At 44.1% G+C, this 14,633-nt stretch overlaps 2 protein-coding genes across 19 annotated transcripts in view; one reads left to right on the forward strand and one right to left on the reverse strand.

The window, feature by feature from the left end:
- LOC119844076 (DAB2 interacting protein) overlaps positions 1–14,633 on the forward strand; it is a 494,149-nt gene that overhangs the window by 53,639 nt on the left and 425,877 nt on the right. The window lies entirely within an intron of this gene.
- The window catches only part of LOC119844080 (N-acetyllactosaminide alpha-1,3-galactosyltransferase-like), a 65,283-nt gene that overhangs the window by 47,256 nt on the left and 3,394 nt on the right, over positions 1–14,633 (reverse strand). For 3 of the 5 annotated variants that reach the window (XM_038374313.2, XM_038374312.2, XM_038374311.2), the window contains exon 2: positions 5,283–5,394. The exons of 1 other annotated variant lie outside the window; for it this stretch is intronic. The gene's annotated coding sequence lies outside the window, so the exon portion shown is untranslated. The remainder of the gene's footprint in view (positions 1–5,282; positions 5,395–14,633) is intronic. One more of the 5 variants, XM_043498938.1, reaches the window with a different exon arrangement.

Consider the following 14,633-nt stretch of genomic DNA (forward strand, 5'->3'; position numbering starts at 1 on the left):
ATTACACATTATTCCTTAGCATATTTGCATTTTCCTGACTCACATCCAAATGAATGTCAAGGTCAACATATAAATATATTTGGAGTCTCCAAAGGGTTAAAATAGCAAAAATAAAAATAGAAAGCATACTATTATCATTAATAGTAGTAGTTTTGTGGAAATGCTTGGGAGGTCCAGTCCTGGCCCCACTCCGGGGTGCAGGGTTGGGGGCTGCACCATGCGGCTCCCAGAAGCAGCCACGTGGCCCCACTCTGAAGGTGGGGGGCTGCTCCACACATAGGAGCTGGAGAAGGGATATGCCACTGCTTATGGGAGCCGCTTGAGGTAAGCGCTGCACCCCTGAGCTTCTCCTCACACCCCAACCCCAGCCCTGATCCTCCTCCTGCTCTCCAAGCCCCTTGATCCCAGCACGGAGCATCCTCCTGCACCCCAAACCTCTCATCCCCAGCCCCACCCCGGAGCCCTTACCCCCTCTGGTACCACAACCCCAATTTTATGAGCATTCATGGCCCACCATACAATTTCTATTCCCCAATGTGACCTTGAGGCCAAAAAGTTTGCCCACCCCTGGTTAAACTGATAAATAGTCAAAGGCTCAGACCTTCTGGGTGTGGGCTGAGCAAAAACAGTCACTAGCTCAGGCCCTTTGGCCTAGGGGTTAGTGCTCATCCAACCCCGAGTGTGGGGGAAAAGGGTAGGGGGAACTTGGCCCATCCTGCTCCACTGGGTCCCAGCCTCGGGCCCTTTAAGCTGGGCTGATGGGGAAACAAAGAATCATAAAATCATAGACTTGTAGGACTGCAAGTGACCTCAAGAGGTCATCTAGTCCAGTCACCTGCTGGAGGTTGCTGGCTCACGTCTTGGCAATGCAAGAAGTCCAATGTCTCGTTTACTTGGGCTGCTTCCTACTGGTGTCTGGCTGGGTTGCTCCACAACCGCTGGGGCCTGGTTCCCTGTCTCCATGCTGAGCAGCTCCCTCTGCGCTTCCTCTGGGTTCCCCCATCTCCTGGGGCCACGGCTTGCCTTCTCTCCAGGCTGGCTTATGAGTGTCGTCACCTGCCCCAGCCGGTCGTGGACTCCACAAGTGGTTCGGCTCCTTGGAAAGGACTTCAGACTCTTTCCTTGGTCTGACCTCAACTGCAGAGCTGCAGAGCCTGGCCCTTATAATTCCTGCAAGTGGGATGGGGCGGGACTAACTGCGTCCAGCACAGTGAATTAATGGACAAAATGAGGCCATTACATCTCATTACACAAACACACCCCTTAAGTCAATCTCTGAGGCATTGGAGATGGCAATTTTACCTTTCCCCACCCTGGAAAAAAGAAATCTGCATTTAGGGGTGTCTTACCAGCTTGGTGTCAAACTGAAAATGTGAATCGTTGAAAGGTCAAGTACCATCTCAGGGTACTTGGTCTCTTTTATGGTATGCAGCCAATTCAATGGGTATGGTTAGTCACTAGCGTAAAAGGGGCTCTCAGCAGATAATACTGCAAGGTATCTACAGTCAACTTGACAGTGAGGGCCTCCTATAACGGGGTGCTCCACCCTCTGAACTTCTTGGGAAAGGAGCACTCCCAGCCACACCTCGAGGCATCTGTTTGGAGGATGAACCTCTCAAGAGAAGACAGGGCTGAACAGCACATGTTCTTGGCACAGGCAGTCTATAAGTGCCTGGAAGGCTCAGATGCAATCTTCCATACAGTGAAATTTGTTGGGGGCTGTCCTTCAGAAGCTCAATAATGGGGCCACGAGCAATAAGAAGTTGGGGACAAAGTGGCAATAATAGCCCACCAACCCCAAGAACTGTCGCACCTGCTTCTTGGTTGACAGTGGTAGATAGGTCTTTAGGGCCTGGACTTTACCAACAAGGGGGTGGATTTGACTGCACCCCAGGGTGTATCCTAGGTAGGTGGTCTCTTCTCAGCCTAGTTTGCATTTGATGTGATTTGCCGTGAGCCCAGCGATGTGTAAGGCTCAGAGGATGGCCACCACTTGGTTGGGAAGGTCCCCCCAGTTACTGATATACACAACCACATCATCCAAGTAGGCGGCAGCATAGGTGCGTGTGGTCATAGGATGTGGTCCATCAAGGTGGTTGGTGCCCCACAGAGCCCAAAGGGCATTCTGGTAAATTGATATAGTCCTGCTGGGGTGGCAAAGGCTGTCTTCTCCTTGGAGGTTGGATCCAGTGGGATCTGTTAGTACCCTTTTCTGAGGTCTAGAGTGGTAATGTAATTGGCATCACCCAGCTGGTCAAGCAGGTCATGGGCCCAAGACATCAGATACGCATCAACTTAGATCTGGCATTCACCCTCCTGAAGTCTATACAGAACCTGAGGGTCCCATCGGGTTTCGGGACCAGAATGATGGGGCTGTGCCTTGATTACCCCTAGTTCTATTATGGCTCAGACCTCCTCCTTCACTCTCCCCCACATTTACTGCAGCAGAGACCAAGTGTTCTCATGGATGATCTTCCCCAGGGTTGCCAGGATCGTGTGCTGCATGAAGGAGGTTTGTCCTGGTTGGGCTGTAAAGAGCTTGGGGAAGGCTTTCAGCAGACTGCTGTCTTGCTTCTCTTGTTCAGTAGTCAGGCTGTCTCCAATTTGGGGTTTCTCAGCGTCTCTTGGGACTGGGGCCTGCAGACCCAATTCTGGTTCTGTGCTATGAGGCAATCAGCAACCCCTCCTGTTCCCACCAGGATTACAGGACATTTACTTGATAAATTTGTTGTTTCTTTCTCTTGGCCAGCTGCTGGTTCTCACAGTTAACAGGCCTCACTTGGCGGATAACCTCCTACGGCCCCTGCCCTTGGGTGAGCAGTTTTGACTCCCTGGAGAGGAGCAACAGGAGAACCCTATCCTTGGGTTCAAAGGCATAGGACAGACATTACAGCTGAACTGGAGGAGGGACAGAGTGAAATCCCAGAAGTAAATTCCAGGAAAGTGTACAGATCAGGGAGCTGAATACAAATAGGCACAGGGCCAGAGAGTTCACTGGGTAGGGGCAGAAGCAGGCAAAGCAGAGACTTCTGCACTTGGGGAGAGGGAGTAAAATGGGGCCCAGCCTGGGCCACCCCTCCCCCAGACCAGAACTGTGCAGCTCACCCACAAACACACACATAGGATTTGGGGCAGTAGGACCCAGTAAGTGCCTCCCCACCCCCATGTGGACTATAGAGAGAAGCCAGCCAGAGACTCCAGTTGGGAAGGGACCTTTGGACTTCCGGACATTCAGAGAACTCAGCAGTTTTATGTGGACTTTCTCTGCCCTGTGCTGATTGCGCCAGCCCTCCTGCTTCTCCTCCCTTGCAGTCTCTTCACCTCAGCTTCACTCCACACCTGCCCCTCTTACCCTTTTCTTCCCCACACTGATTCCCCATCCCCCAACTTTTTCTTCCATTTAGCTTATCCTGCTCCTACCTAACCCCACCAAAACCAAAAACAACAAGAATTAAAAAATTTTGGAACTAGTGCAATATTCGCTGCTGTCACATTGTTCACTCAACTTGTGTGTTATTCCCCTCCCTCAACCTGTATCTGTCTTGTGTATTTAGATTGCAAGCTCTTTGGGACAGGCACATCTACTACTTTGCATTTGTACAGTGGCTGGCACAATGGGGACCCATTCATTATTGGCTGTTACGCTCTACCATAATAAGCAAGTTAAATAATAAAAAATATTTGTCCTTTTCGATCTGTTGGTGATATTTCCTACTGCTGACCATGGCATTCTAGTATCTCAGCTTAAAGATGGAGCCCGTGTTGACAGGCTGACACAGGATTCTCACAGAGAATGGCATCTGTACTTTTACCTCCTAAATACTCCCCAGTGGAATCCTGAAATGCTCAGTCTTCTCCCACATCCTTTTAAATGTCTTCATGGAACCAATGGGGGTCTTTGTGAGACACCAGCGTCTCCAATCCCTCAACATGATACCCCACTCTGCTACTCTTTTGACTTCAACATCAGTTGTACCATCTCCCTACTGTCTTGCTTAGAATCAGTACTTGCACGAAGCTGAACCCAGGCAACATGGAGGTGATATTGGAGGAGAAGGGGAATCTCTTGGAAGTCCTAGCAACCAGTACCAGATCACCCTCCACTGTAGGGGATCTACTTCCAGACTGGGAAATCCGATCTCCTGGACTCCTTACTGCTGCTGAGCACATAGGGCTAGATTTTCAACATCTACAATTCATGCCAGATTTTCAAAATTGCTCAACATGTTGGGTTTCAAAAATGTGTCCTTGATTCTGGGTGATGAACTTTTGAAAATCTGTCCCAATCAGTGCAGAAGGTAGCAGCCTGCCTTTTCAGCAATGCTGGTGAATGAAAACACATCACTTTGGAGCTCCATTCACAACACTGGCTCTGCACAGAACACCAGGTGAATTCAAGGTCTCACTGTTAATCTAACAAGGCCTCCAAGGTATCTCAGCATACCCGTTTCCTTCTGTCTCCTCCCGTTCCACTAATAATTCGTCCCTTCAAGTATATATGAACTATAAAGCTGTTAACCTCAAGGGTGAACTCATGAGAGAGAGGAGCCAGGGCTTTTCTGGAACCAGCGTCAATGCTCTGGATTTCATTAATGGAGCAGATATGAATATGCAGAAATCTCACAGCCTACAGAAAAAAGTGTGCAACTCACTTCTTTAACTTGTCTTTCCCACAGCTGCAGATAAACAAAGCGAGGAAGAGGAGGAAAAAGTGGTGAAGGCTAGAAAGAAGAGAGGAAAGAGAAGGAAAATTAGGAGGGGAGAGGAAAATGAAAGGAAAGAAAAGAAACAGCATTGCCCTGATTATCTTAAGGAAGGTAGGGAGAAAAATGAGATGACAGGCTAATTGTAAGCTTGGTTATGATCTCTGGGGAGGTGCTCAGATTCTAGAGTGATAGGGGCCACTGCCAGTGTCTAGAGAGACAGTGGGCAGGTGAGTCAGAGTTCTGCCAGGAATTCACATTTGTGCTCCATAGGAGCCCTGTGAGGGAAAGCAGCTGATGACAGATGTTGCATCAACATATCTTGTCTCTGCCCCTTTTCCATCAGCACCTCCCACTTTTGGGACAGCTCTACCTTTTACACCCCTACATACTGTAAGTGCAGTTGTGGATGCTTTGCGTTTCCACAGCTGCCCTCCCATACTGCTGCCCTCAAAAAGGGGCTTCCATCACAGTTCTCACCAACACAAGTCTCACACAACATAAGTTTCACTCTTTCAACATATAGAATATCCCACTACAAATACTTAGTACTCGCCTCTGTTTTTCCTTGCAACCTACCTTCTTGTTTGTTGTCTGTCTGCCATGGATCCTAGTTTTGCAGATGTTTGTTTACTCCTCCTCGTTCTTTTCTGTTTTTGGCAGGTGTACTGGTACAGACAGGTCTGCCTTCCTGTGTGAATGGGGAAGCAGTATAAATAGAGAAGGACAGTTGTCAAGGTTCCTTCCCCACTGTGAACTCTAGGGTACAGATGTGGGGACCTGCATGAAAGACCCCCTAAGCTTATTCTTACCAGCTTAGGTTAAAAACTTCCTCAAGGTACAAACTTTGCCTTGTCCTTGAACCCTATGCTGCCACCACCAAGCGTGTTAAACAAAGAACAGGGAAAAGAGCCCACTTGGAGATGTCTTCCCTCAAAAAATATCCCCCCAAGCCCTACACCCCCTTTCCTGGGGAAGCCTTGATAAAAATCCTCACCAATTTGCATAGGTGAACACAGATCCTTGGATCTTAAGAACAATGAAAAAGCAATCAGGTTCTTGAAAGAAGAATTTTAATGAAAGAAAAAGTAAAAGAATCACCTCTGTAAAATCAGGATGGTAAATACCTTACAGGGTAATCAGATTCAAAACATAGAGAATCCCTATAGGCAAAACCTTAAGTTACAAAAAGATACAAAAACAGGAATATATCTTCCATTCAGCACAGCTTATTTACCAGCCATTTAAACAAAAGGAAATCTAACGCATTTCTAGCTAGATTACTTACTAACAAGTTCTAATACTCCATTCCTGTTCTGTTCCTGGGAAAAGCATCACACAGACAGACAGACCCTTTGTTTCCCCCGCTCCAGCTTTGAAAGTATCTTGTCTCCTCATTGGTCATTTGGTCAAGTGCCAGCGAGGTTATCTTAGCTTCTTAATTCTTTACAGGTGAAAAGGTTTTGCCTCTGGCCAAGAGGGATTTTATAGTTCTGTATACAGAAAGGTGGTTACCCTTCCCTTTATATTTATGACAACAGTCTATCTCTGTGTGATTAGTGGGACTAGTTCAGGATGTAATTATAGCAAGCAACTTAGCCCCCTTTGTACCCTATAGCTCCTGAGGGGCTTTCCCTGACAACCTGTTACCACTTTCCTGTTGCTGTTTGAATTTGTGATGTCTGCCTGGTGTATTTGGAGTATATTTGATGACTGTTGCTGGTGGAAACACAGCATCGTTGTAAAGATGGACGGTTACTAGATTATGCCTGACAGCTGAAGAGGGTTTTGGTACCAGTCTTTTTCTTGTGATGTTTGATTTAGCTCTTGTTCCTCTTTTTTGGACTGCCTGTAAAACCACTGAATATGTCTCTTCCACTAAATTGGAAATGTGAGATAAGCTCTCTTGTGTTCTTGGCTTGTGTGGCACTGATTTTTCCACAGTCATGGTTCACATGAGACTCAAGTGCCCCTAATCTTCAATACAGGAACTTAGGTGCATAGGGGGTTTAATTCAGATCCAAATAGTCACCAAATTACAATTGCAAGCAGAGGGGAGAAACAGTTGTATTCTCTAGAGGGCATAGTCCTCTGTCCATCCAGTTAAGCATCTGAATGATTTTGCCATCAGCTTTAAAGATATGTAACATTCACCTGTACTGCCAGTACTCGGTACTACAGGGGAGTGAGGGGTGTTACCCTCCATACTGTATACATTGATAGTAGGGGGGCACAAATTAATGGTTCAGCCACCCATTAAACAGCTTGAATCACAGCTCCCCCCTTACCCAGAGGTGACACATAACTGGTGGTGGTGGTGGGGAATTTAAGGGTTTGGGGGCTGGGGGTGGGATGTGACCATCCAAACATCACCTCCTGAGCTATAAAGTTTTTCAAATTGTGGGGTGTGCCCCCCTAGGGAGTGTGGAGAAATGGTTTAAAAACAAAGGAAGTATTTCTTCATACAACACACATTCAACCTATGGAACTCCTTGCTGGAGGATGTTGTGAAGGCCAAGACTATAACAGGGTTCAAAAATGAACTAGATAAATTCATGGAGGATAAGTCCACCAATGGCTATTAGCCGGGATGGACAGGGATGGTGTCCCCAGCCTCTGTTTGCCAGGAGCTGGGAATGGGTGACAGGATGGAATGTTTGGGGGGAAAGTGGCGACGCCATGGAGTGCCACCTCCACCCTCTGACTTGCTATTTAAGTACAACTTTAAAAAAAAAGAGGAAATTAGACCTATACCTATTAGTATTAAGTGTCCTGCCCCCCAGTATAGAAGTCAAGCTATGCCTATGATGCCACACATCAGCAGATCAAGTGGCAACAAGCCTGCACGCCCGGCAGCAATCACTGTTCAGGCAGCAGCACTGCAGAAACAGGAGCTGGGGGCTATAGTGAATCACACATTGAATATGAGTAACGCTGCAAAAAAGGCAAATGTCATTTGGGGAGGCATTAACAGGAGTGTTGGATGTAAAACAAAGACAGTAATTGTTTCACCCTCTGGCCATAGGTGAGGCCTCAGCTGAAATATTGTGTCCAGTTTTGGGCACTGTACTTAATAAGGATGTGAACGAATTGGAGAGAGTTCACTGGTGAGCAAAAACAATAAAAGGTTTAGAAAATTGTGCATCCATAGTCTAAAAAAAGGACGTCTAAGGGGGAACATGATAGTTTTCAACTACGTAAAAGGTTATTATAAAGAGGGCAACGATCAATTGTTCTCAGTGTCCACCAAGGGTAGGACAAGAGGTAACTAGCTCAGTTTGCAGCAGGGGAGATTTCTGTTGTAGATTAGGAAAACTTTTTTCAACTACAAGGATAGTTAATCACTAGAACAGGCTAACAAGGAAGGCTGTAGAATCTCTAGAGGTTTTAAAGAAAAGGTTAGGCAGACACCTGCCGGGGTGGTCTAGGTATAATTACTCCTGCCTCAGTGCAGGGGGTTGAATTACATGACCGCTTGAGGTCCAATTCACTTAGGCATTTTTAACTCTGGGATTCTGTTATGCAGATATATTCAGTTCTTCTAATGTTTTCCAAGGATTGGTCAGTCATGGTGACCTGAAGTCTCTGGCAGTGTCAGAAAACACCACAGCCCCGACTAATGAACAACTATAAATACAAAGATAAAATCTCAATCATTCTTAGGAACCCTGCTCCTTAAGAGTTCTCCTGTAGCATGTAGCAACTACATCCTAACTTCCCAACTGCTTGAAAAACGATTAATTCTGCTTTGATTATAACATTGAAATCTAGATTAATTTCATTTCGCTGATGTTAATGAGACTACTTTTGATTAACACTAAATTCTTCCCTTACTGAGTACAGCACTACCACCTGCTTCATGCTCCTGTTCTTACCTTTATTCCTTCCTGGTAAGAATTCAACCAATCTTGCTTCTCCAAGGCTAGCAGGCTCCTTCACCTAACTAATTATTCATCTATTTAAAATTCCTAAGATATTAAGGGGGGAGTCTCTTAGAATGTATAACAAACTACTGCATCTCACTTGCACATCACAGAATCCCGCAGGTGAACTGGGCTAGAAAAACAGATTGGGAAAGAACTCTCTAGTTTTCTCTAAGAGTTATTCCTGGCTTCTCTCAACTGCTGTAGACTTTGCTGCTGGTCTTCAGTCTTTTCAGCTTTCTATAATTTCCTTTGGCAAGTTCTGAGTGAATAAAGGAAGAGAAGGTAATAGTTAGAAGAGGAGGTAGTTGGCCTAGAACAGGAAGAGAAAGAAAGGTAAAATACAATTGTTGAGAGAAGAAGGCCTTTTCTGCTTCCCTTTTTCTACAAAAAGTCCATCCCATGCCTGCTTGACAAATATGCTGGTTGTGTCAGGAGAATGGTTGTAACAAAGTGGAGCTGCTTGCCATGAGATCTAATTTTTTTGGTCTGGTGCTTCTCTACAGTTCTTCACTAGCTGACTACTGATTGGTTAGCTGTGGAAGAATAATCATAGAATCATAGAATCATAGAATCATAGAATATCAGGGTTGGAAGGGACCCCAGAAGGTCATCTAGTCCAACCCCCTGCTCAAAGCAGGACCAAGTCCCAGTTAAATCATCCCAGCTATGGAAAAATCCATACAATTTCCATACAAGAATACTGAAGGTGTTTGTGACAATCCCTTCAATGACATCCCCAGTAAGCCCATGATTGACAACAATGAAAAAGTTGGTCAGACTCCTGACCTGAGAGTTAGTTGTTGTAGATAGCTGCAGATACCTCAGGCAGATTTCTGTGACAGTTGGCGACTAAGAAAATGCCTTCGAACTCCAGAATGGCCTCCATGACATTGGTGCTCAGAAATCTGAGCTTTCACTGGCTAGCAGCTATGTGGAATCTTATTTTCTGGATCGGAACCCTAAGCCACTTATCTCTTTTGTCTTCTTAAAAAGATTCTACTTCTATTGTGGAGGGCTAAGACTTGCATTTTCATTACGCACTCATGTTAATTCAGTTTAGTGTAAGTGTAGCACTTTGGGACTGTAGTTTCTTAGGCTGGAATCTGATTTTAAAATTCAGTCAACTACCAAAGTAGTACTGTAGATTTATGAATCCCATGTAATACTGAAAATGAAGTGCTAAAATATGTTAACTTTATCAAAACTTTAACTGTATGCTTTATACCAGTGGCTTTTAATCTGTGGTCTGTGGACCTCTGGGGGTCTGCAGACTAAGATTTCCAAAAGGAGTCTGCATCTCCATTCAAAGATTTTTAGGAGTCAGCAAATGAAAAAAGGTTGGAAACTGCTGCTTTATACACATCTCTGTACCAAACAGACCAACTATGCAGAAAATCTCAAAATAGCTTTCCATAAAGACCAAAATGATACCCAATCCTCTCTCAATGTAAGCAATATGAAGGCAGGGGGACAGTTTCTCCCTCATTGGGGGAGGGTTTCATGGCATCTCAATAGCATATATATGGTGCTCCCCATCTTAAAGCATATGGTAAGCATTAACTGATCTTCACTGTATCCCTGTGAAAGTGTGAGAGTATCATCTCCATGTTACTGATGGAGACACTGAGATCACAGATGTTAGTATCAGAAGCTGAATAACAGATGTTTGTGGCTTCAAGTCCTGACTCTGGATGCTACTGTAATCTAAATTAAGGAAAGAGAGAGACTGGGTACTATTCCAAAGTCCCTAATGTAGACTGGAACCTAGCTCTACTAATTGTTGTACAAACAAATATGAACACTGTGGCTTACCAACCTCACTATCAATGTAGGCAAATTCTAAAGCTACAGTGACAAGAAAGCATTCTAGCTGAGTGTTCTGCAAAAGTCCAGTAAAAGCCATGTAGAACTTTAACATTTCTTTCCTTCTGCATAGTTCAACAATTTTATTTCATATTCAATGTACCCTCTTCATATGAATAATTATGCCTATCACCATCAAACTGCAAGTTTATAGTATAAAGCTTCATCAGGAGAACATCCATAAATAACTAAATATCTGCACAGAAACCCTCCCAATATAAAAGGAGTACTTGTGGCACCTTAGAGACTAACAAATTTATTAGAGCATAAGCTTTCGTGAGCTACAGCTCACTTCATCGGATGAAGTGAGCTGTAGCTCACGAAAGCTTATGCTCTAATAAATTTGTTAGTCTCTAAGGTGCCACAAGTACTCCTTTTCTTTTTGCGAATACAGACTAACACGGCTGCTACTCTGAAACCTATCAACCATCTGTTAACACTGTAACACTCCCTATTAATCTCCAAAGATACATGTAGTTAAAGATTCTCATCACTCATTTTAAAAACTTGCATCCTCACTTCCCAGCGTAGTTCCTGAATCTGGAGATCAGTTAGCATCCTAGAAGCTCCTGCGTAGTTTAGTGGGCCCTCGTAGCATCTAGGGTGAGGTGGCTCCTCTAGTCACCTCAGTAGGTGGTGGTCTTGGATATATTCTCTGTTAGGGGAATATATCCTGCTATGGCAAGGAGGTGAATTTGAGCTAATAGGTCCTTTCCATATCTTGCTGCTCTAATCTTTTATCCTGCTGTACAATCCTAAAGGTTTAACTGCACAAACAGAAAATGTTTGAGGTAGTGAGTCAAAGCCATGTTAGTTTTGTTTTCAAAGCCTTCATTTTTTGTTCACAACATTTTCACATCATTCACATCATGTTCACATCATTTTCACATCAATGTCAATGCCATGATCCTGATTTGGAAGTAATCTGAGTAGAATACAGCACCTAAATTCTAAACACACATTTTACCCTGTTTTTCCTTGATGGCTGGGCTCTAGAAAGCAGAGAAGTGGCTCATTCAGCAGCCTTCTTTCATCGGGCTGGGTGTGTATAATATATTAGGAGTACTTGTGGCATCTTAGAGACTAACAAAGGTGCCACAAGTACTCCTGTTCTTTTTGTGGATACAGACTAACTCGGCTGCTACTCTGAAACCTATAATATATTACAAACTCTATTATAAAAATAAGACTTTTGCTTGTTAAAATCAGTCACACTGTGAATCTGCTTTATTTTTATAAGTGCGGTGGTATCTGATTTTGATGCTCTTACCCGATAAGTTAACTTCAGGGTGAGTGTCAACTCTTAAATCCATTTTTTTTAAAGATCACAGTTCAGGGATTCCAAGGAAGAGCACAAGTCATCACTTATTAGGCACTGATGGTCAGTCAGTTGACAGTAATTTGTCAGGGCCCAGGAGGAGCAGCCTACAATTTAAGAGAGGGATCTTATTTCAGTGGCAGCAATGTCAAGTGTGAGACCAGAAGAATCTAGAGGTGTTAATGAAAACACTTCCTAATTGTTTTTCTTTGATGGGGGGCATTGGACACTTGGCACTGAAGGACTGTGGAATGGACAAAAAGAACCCCAGATACACAGAGTAAGTGCACACCTTGCCTAGACTGCTCAAGAAAACTCGTAGGGGTAACGAAGCCCACACTGCATGTGGCCAGCTTTGCAGGTGATGAGTTTGGCTCAGTGGTGGGAGAGTCTGAGGCAAGATTAGCCTTTTAGTACAAGCAGCAAATGTGACTGGGCAAAGAAAGAAGACTGACTTGTTTATTAAATACAGAATTGCTCCCATTAGTGGAAGACCTGGAAGAGCCACTTCATGATGTGGAAGGGGAGGTTGATAAACGACCCTACAGAATATCAGGAATAACTAGGAACACTTGGAATCTCCAAAATGTATTTTACACACTTCTTCTATCTCTTATAAAAAATAACCCAAAAACCTTAACTGAACTGCTAAAAGGGGCATGTTCCTAAACTGAGCAACTACATAACTATCTTACAGTAGCCTTCCTCCTGCTTCCATCTGTTACCTCTGTTTCATGTCATGACAAAGCCTGAGACTAAGCTTTTGAGGGCTTTCTAGATTTTCCATGAAGTACCCATGCTTTTTGTTATGTTGAAAGCCTCACATGCTGGACTTGTTGTTTCTTGTTTGCTCTTGAACTATGCTCAGAGAACTAATCTCAATTCTGAACCTATTTAACAACAGGTTTTGGGTTAACCCAAATGGCTACAGGTTCTCCCCCAGCCCCTTCCATACACTCTGCCATCCTGTTGCCAATAAGATTTTTTTTAAAGAGGATTACCAGATGTCTAACCCTTAAAAGATTCAGTGTGGATCAAAATTAGCAGTAAAGCAGACAGTTTTCTAAGAAGGGTAATGTAACAATTACAGCTCTTCAAAATATTTGCAAGAAAATGTATCTAGTTTTGGAGTGAATGCCACATGGTTGCATGTTTCATTAGCAACTCTCACTAGGGCCATCAAAAGGTTCTTTAGTATGTATTTGCATGAAGTTATTTCACATCCTGTACAGTAGTTATGACATCAAATGAGGCAAAACTTGGGGACGGGGTGGATTGACAGTTTCACTCTGAAATTGAGTTGGGTCTAACCTAAAGTTTGCAGCAAAATCTAGGTCTTATGACTAAGTATCTAAACAGATGAGACTGCTCCTACACTCTTGCAAAAGTATACCATAATTGGGGTGGCAAGAATGAGGAAGCAAAATGTGTCATTAGGTTGAGACAGTGGGTTTTGTATCAGTTACTGGTGAACGCTGAACTAGTAAAGCTCTATGATTTTGCTTTGTGCGATGGCCTATCCACTCCCAGTCTTTGTTCAGGCCTGGGTTGATTGTGTTCAGTTTGCAGGTTAGTTCCAGTTCAGCAGTCTACTATTTCCCCATGTTTATTCCCCCCCTCCTCCCTCCCACTGTTCCTCAGATGTTCTTGTCAGCTGCTGGAAATGGCCCACCATGATTATCACTACAAAAGGTTTCCCCCCCCCCCCCGCTCTCCTGCTGTTTATAGCTCACCTTACCTGATCACTCTCGTCACAGTGTGTATGGTAACACCCATTGTTTCATGTTCTCTGTGTATATAAATCTCCCCACTGTATTTTCCAATGAATGCATCTGATGAAGTGAGCTGTAGCTCACAAAAGCTTATGCTCAAATAAATTTGTTAGTCTCTAAGGTTCCACAAGTCCTCCTTTTCTTTTTGCAGATACAGACTAACATAGCTGCTACTCTGAAACCATTTATAAATGTAATATAAAAGAACCCAGACTGTTTCCATGTACTTGCTGTGTTTGAACTGCGTTTCTGTTTGTAGTGAAACTTTGCCTAGAGTGAAGATCTTCCACTGATGAAGAAAAAATCCCATCAGAGGAGGAGGGACCCATTTCATATGGAAAGTTTTCAGGGTTTTTTCCCCCCTGGGCCACTTGTAATCCTCCCTAGAATACATATATCAATTCTGTTTTCATTTTTCACCACCATGTCCAGAGCTCTCACTAGCTCCTGACTATGTATCAGGCTCAAACATTGGGTTCAAACACTCAGACCTGCTGACCAGTCACAGCTGAGCTAAGAGGTGGAGAGAAATACTTTCCCAACCAGCTAAGGACTGAAAGGAAGACTTATTGCTGAATGCTGTTGTCTTGGAACTGGCTTTCCGGCAGGCCTTCCTGATCATGCTGCCAATAATTTCCAATTGGAAAAGGCTGCTGCAGCCTCCAAAAATATGTAGCACTGTTTCGAACAAAGGAATGGGGGTGGAGGGACCCACGTCACTCCAGTGTGTGATTCCACATAGAATGTGTTCTAAGGGCTGTAGAAAGTTCCTGAAGAAAGGGTTGAAGAAAGATACTTCTCAGCGGATTGGGAAGGTGCCAATTTTAACCTCCAGAATGGACTCTACTTCCTCTCCATTTGGGAAGATGGCTGTCCCCTTAAAAGGTGTAGAATTTTTTTCCTCTCCACCATTCCTCCAAATCTGCTAATAAAAGCACCAAGTTCATATTGAGAACATCTTGAGCTAGTAGTTTGGCTTTGAGGAACCTCTCAAGTCACTAGACTGCTATCAGAGGAGTTTCTGTAACATAACCTCAATATTGCCAATCTG

This window comes from Dermochelys coriacea, chromosome 16 (assembly GCF_009764565.3).
Source record: "Dermochelys coriacea isolate rDerCor1 chromosome 16, rDerCor1.pri.v4, whole genome shotgun sequence".
Classification (NCBI taxonomy): domain Eukaryota; kingdom Metazoa; phylum Chordata; order Testudines; family Dermochelyidae; genus Dermochelys; species Dermochelys coriacea.